Genomic DNA, 6,000 nt, shown 5'->3' with positions numbered 1-6,000 from the left:
GCGTCATGCCATTTCCCTAGCCATGGAGGAGGCTCCCAGGCGGCACAGAAAGTGTGCCCCAAGACCGGCCCGTCTATGGCCGCACTCTGGCATGTCCGGCCAGCATCCAGGTTATGGCAGCCACTGATCATGCGTTGAACGGCCAACATTCGGCAACCAGCGCTTCGGTATTTTTCCGTCCGCCCGTGTCCGGACGCACAACGGCAGCTAACCGGCTGCCAGATATTCAGTTCTCTTACGGCTGCCGATGTTGAGAAAGAGAACGGCCGAAGTACGGCCTTAGGGCATCCGTTTTTTATTCGGGAAGCGGTAATCGGCCGAAGCACGGCAAGCGACCGGCCACAGAATATGCGTATTCTTGCGGCAGTTGGTGTTCGTAAGGAGACCGGCCGGAGTGCGGCTGCCGTGCATTCGTTGTTTCAACGGTGAACCGCGCGTCCGGCGGTAGAATATTCGTTTTCTTCGGGCAACCAGTGTTATGAAGGATACCGGCCAACGTACGGCCCCAGAATATACGTTTTTCATTCGGTTAGCTGTCCTCGGCCGAATTACGGCAAGCGAATGGCCACAGAATTTTTGGCAACCGGTGTTCAAGAGGAAACCGGCCTACGTAAGGTATCTGGTTTACGTCATTTTTTCGTCAAACGGCGTACAGCCGAACAACGGCACGCGCCTGGGCGCCGAGAATTCATGCACAGACGTGTTTGGAAGGAGACCGGCCGGTTTTTTTCTGGGGGGAGAAAAAGCCGTTAGGGAGCCGAACGACGGGGACGCATTTTTCATCCGCTCCGTGGTTCTATGTTTTAAATGAACGAACATAGTTTTTCAAACAGTAATGAGTGTTCTCGGGGAACGGGCAAGGTACAAGGACTCACTGGACATTACCAGGGAAACGTTTAGGCCATCGAAATGCCATTTATTGCCACAAGAAGACTGTGCTACACCGACGGGTGAGCTAAGCCTCGCCAGTCATAGCCGCTATAACGCCTCGCCCGTCGGCTTCGCCGAATCATCAGCTCGAGGCTATTCGCCCCCTCAAGAAATGGAGAGCATTGGAGGCATCGACCCGGCAGAGATGTCCGGTCCGAGATGGAGATGGTTCACCAAAATAACTGGCCTTCAAGGGCGTCGAGCAAGCGGCCACCACGCAGGAGCTAAACCGCCACCATGTCAAGGACTCCCCACCAAAGAAAGGCAAGTGCGAGCAAAAGCGCAAGTTATTCTGCTTACAATTAAACTGCGACAAGCAATGTTGCACTATGTTGTTGGTGATAAACGTAGAAGAGACTCGCTCGTGAATTGGTAGGATCAACCTCATGCCCTGCACTATGTTACTTCATGGGATTTTACGACTGCCTATTTAGAAAAAAAAATTATTTTAAATTTACGATAACAACAGAGCCTTGTCACTGAGGAAGCCTAGCTGTTAATTTAGTTCCGATGTTTGAAGGTGAGCTTAGCTACTCTTGGGATATGACTCATTTGGTTAAACATAATCGCCAGCATCCTAGCAAACACGGATTTTGTCAGGATTTTCTTGATCAACGCAGATTGTTGAGTTCACGCACGATTTGGCTCTTGCAATAGATAAGCTTAAAGTGGTTGACTATATATTCTTGGACTGCAAAAAAGCAAATGATGGTGTTCCATATCACCTTCTGCGTAGTACATTTCATCCTATGAAATGAATGAATCGGTTTTTGCATTGTTATTACTATTGGCCCTAAAGCTTTGTTCAAAAGTACTGTGTAGTTTACCGGACTATAGCGAATAAACGTGATTCCGTATACCTGCAGCTTTATTCGAATTTAATAACATCCTGGTGTGCTGGTTCAGAAAAGTTTTTGGATGTTAAACAGTGTGTTAACGGAACCTTTACAAGAAAACCTTCATTCCAATTGAATACGTATACCGTAAATTATGCTGCTGTGACAAGGGCCGAAGAATATAAATACCTAGGAGTTTATATAGGGAGTGGTTAGAGGTTAAATAGGCATGTTCACACCATAAAAGTTACGGCTGCATATGTTTTTGGCTTTCTGAGACGAAATTTCAGTGAACCTCCATCTAACTGAAAAGAACAACCGTATTTCACTCATGTGCGCTCAATCTTGGAGTACGCATGTGTTTTCGTGGATCCCTACACCAAAGTGCTGGTTGATACGCTCGAAAACATACAGAATATGTCAGTGCGATTCGTATTAGGTAATTGGCACGCTCAACTTAGCATGAGAGAAAGTAAAAGTAAACTGTAATGGCAGGACGTGAAAGATCAAAGACGAAAGCACAGGTTGAACTTTTTTCGTAATATCTATCATTCGAAAACTGGAGTAGAAGGGGAGAAGTATGTCCAAGCGCCATTCTACATATTGCAAAGTGGGACCGCTAGCTTAAAGCAAATTATTAACTTTCCTTTAAAGCTGACGCCTTGCGCGATTCATTTTATTTTACATTAATACTGCAGTGTAATTATCTTCGACGTATGATTGCATTAACTGTATATATGACGATTTTCAGCGCGCTTTGTTGAATTATTTGGTTATTTTGTCTCATATTTAATGCTTAGTGTTATTTATCTCACTTCTGTAATGCATGTAGGCATCAAATAAATAAATAAATAAATAAATAAATAAATAAATAAATAAATAAATAAAACAATGAATAAATACATGAATAAAAATAAATAAATAAATAAATAAATAAATAAATAAATAAATAAATAAATAAACTTCCAGAGGCGCAAGTTTGCCTCCGACGGGTTGAGAACCCTACGCATTCAACCTTGACCAACAAAATATTTATTGCCCTATTCGTTGCAGTATGCAAGGTTTCCTGTATGCATGCTACCATTGCTATGTTATTGGTTTGAAACAAATTATGTAACTCTAATTTTACGCCTTTCCTTGCGTGAACACAGAGGGTTACAACTGCAGCCACCTGAAGCAGGGCGTCATTCGCAACGCTTATAGAATTTTTTGAACGTAGTATGACATTAGAAGAAAATTAAGTTCTTTGGGACTATTAAGTGGTGTGCACGTATACTCATGAAAAAACATTAAAATAGATTGAAAATGAAAGTACCTGTTCGCTCCTTCTTAGGATCAGCCCTGAGCAAGATCATCAGAAAAGTTGATCGAGTAGAAAATGTCTTTGCAAGAAAAATGGGCAAAAACTGGGCATACTTTTTTTGTGAAGGAGTTATATTAAATGCTCCTGAGTGTTTTGTTGAGAACCAAAACGCTTCGTAAAGGCATTCACGTCGGTTTTATATGCATCAAAATTGGTCAAGCAACTGTTATAAAAATAGTTTATGTAGTCATAGCGTGAAAGTGTTCCGGAATATTGCCCTAAAAGAAATTGGCTAAAAGCGGCGCAATTTATCTCTCTGAAATTCAACCCACTAAAGTATGCGCCTTCCGCCCCCCCCTCCTCTTTCCCCGTTTATTACAGGTAAGCCGCCCCACAGAGGATATCAGGACCTGGACAATACATATATTCAAGCTCTACAAAGAACTGAATATTTTCTGTGTTCCGCAGTAAAAGAGGCACAGCAATAAAGGAACGACAATTTGTGAGCACTGTTTAATAAATGAACTTTGCTGTCAACTGAGGCTGGTAATTAAAATTAAGCTAGGCTCCGCTGAAAGCTTGACGGCTGGTGGTTGCGCGCGAGCTCATTTTGATGTGGCTGCATTGGACCCAAAATGCTGGGTTTGTGCTACTTCTGCACTGCGCGAATGAGTCATCTGCTTGCGCGTCATGCAGTGACCGGCCTCAGTACAGTTAATGTACTGTGGCTGAACTCCAATGCCCGTAGCACGGCCGTATTTCTGGTAGCTTTAGTCCGGCTGGAGTCCGACGACCGCATCTCGGCTGTCCTCCGGCGGCCGTACACGGGTGGCTTTGGAATTGCCGGAGCCCTACGGCTGGAATCTGGCCGTATGACCGTAAGCCGGTCGACTGGCCGACGGACACTGGCCGTTGGACAGCCATGGGAGTACGGCCGTATAAGGCCAAAAGGCCCACATTTGGACATGGGCCGAACATGGCTGCCGGAAAACGGCCGGACAGAAAATGACCGGCCTGTTTTAGGCCGAATAGTCCTGTGCTGCCTGGGCTGGCATTGCGGGCAAGCTGCGGGGCTTCGTCGTGGCGTTCCTGACGGGCCGCACAGCGCAGGTGCATGTGGGGTACGCCCTGCGGCACCCCGGCCGGTGAACGTGGGCACCCCACAGGGCTCCGTCATCAGCCCCTTCCTCTTCAACCTGGTGGTGGCAGCCCTGCCAGGCTGCCTACCCAGAGGAGGGGGCCACAGAGTGTACATTTCGGTGTACGCCGACGACATCACCCTGTGGGTGCTGGGGCCCAAGGGTCAGGGCCGAGCCATTGTACAGCAACTGCAGGCGGCCATGGATGCAGTCCGTGCCAAGCTGGCGGGTGTCGGCCTACAGCTGTCGGCGACAAAGACCGACGCCATGCTGGTGCATCCGGACGCCGCCGCCCGTGGATGGACCCGGCGCCTGACCATCGATGGCGAGGAGCTCCAGTGGAGGACCAGGGTGCGGTACCTGGGGCTCACCCTGGACCACCGACTGAACTTCCGGCAGGCGGCCAAGGAGCTCCGAGCCAGGGCGCAGCTAGCCACCACCGCAGTGCACAAGATGGTGGCCCGGGACAGCGGCTGCTCGCAGCGGACGGCCCTCCGGCTGTACAGTGCCTCGGCGGTGGGTCTCCTTATGTACGCGCTCCCACTGGTGACCCTGCGGAAACCCACCTGGCGGCAGCTGGAGGGAGACCACCGCAAGGGGGTCCGCGCTTGCCTCGGCCTGCCCCAGAACTCGCCGTGCGAGAAGACGCTGGCCGAGGCGGGGGCGTGGACCCTAGAGATGACAGCTGACTTGCGGGCACTTGGCCAGATTGACCGGCTGAGACGCGCCGAGGGGGACGGTCCGCTGCTGCGGCGGCTGAAGAGCCACCACCACTCGCGCATGGGGCGCATGCTGATGCTCTACGAGGAGGTGGTGGGCCCCGTGGACGCGGGACCTCGTGGCCCCGCTCCTGTTCTGGCAGCTGACGTGCGGCTGGACCTTCCGGGGCTGCACAGCAAGCGGCGGACACCCCACTGCGGGCAACTGCAGCTGGCCCGGGGTGTCGTCTGGGGCGACCTAGACGGCCACGCCCTAGTATACACAGATGGCTCGGTGCGGCAGCAGCAGGGGTCGGCCGCAGCGGCCGCCGTGCTGGGAGAGGCCAACCGACAGGCGCGGCTGTCCTATGCCTCTTCTTCGGCCACGGCTGAGCTGGTGGGGGTCGGACTGGGCCTGGACCTGCTGCTGGAGATGGAGCCCTTGCCCGAGCGCTGCGCCCTGCTGTGCGACTCTCGAGTGGCCCTGGTGCGTCTTCAGGACGGAGACTCGCACTCCCTGTTGGTGCGTGGCATCCGGGAGAAGGCGGCACAGCTGGCGGACCGGGGCACTCAACTGTGCCTGCAGTGGGTCCCCGCCCACATTGGTCTGGATGGCAACGAGCGGGCGGACGAGCTGGCCGCCGGGGCACACGCCATGCCTTCGTCGGACATGGTGGCTCAGGCGGCAGCGGACGACGCCCGCCTGCTCATCCAGCGACTAATCCGGACCAGGCATCCGGACCCGCGGCTGCGTGTCGGAGGGGGCCTGCCGCCTGTGCGGGCCTCACGCCTGCCTCGACGACTGCGCTCGGCCATCCTGCGCCTCCGCGTGCGGGACGTGTGGACGGCGGAGCGGAAGCACCGTCTGGGGCGGGCGACCAGCCCCGCCTGCACCCACTGCCGAGCGCCCATGCAGTCCCTGCCGCACGTACTATACGAGTGCCCCAAGTTTGCGCAGGGCGGGCAGAGCTGCTGGTCGTGCTTCACGGGGCGCGGCCACTTGAGGATCTGCTTTGGCCCCCCGGCAGTGCTAGGGAGCGAGACAAAGTGCTCGAGGCCCTGGGTACATACCTGCGGGCCTCGTGGCTGCACAG

This window comes from Haemaphysalis longicornis, unplaced genomic scaffold (genome assembly GCF_048455015.1).
Source record: "Haemaphysalis longicornis isolate Haplotype H1 unplaced genomic scaffold, Haemaphysalis longicornis Haplotype H1 scaffold_1, whole genome shotgun sequence".
Lineage (NCBI taxonomy): Eukaryota > Metazoa > Arthropoda > Arachnida > Ixodida > Ixodidae > Haemaphysalis > Haemaphysalis longicornis.
This window is presented reverse-complemented; position numbering follows the sequence as displayed.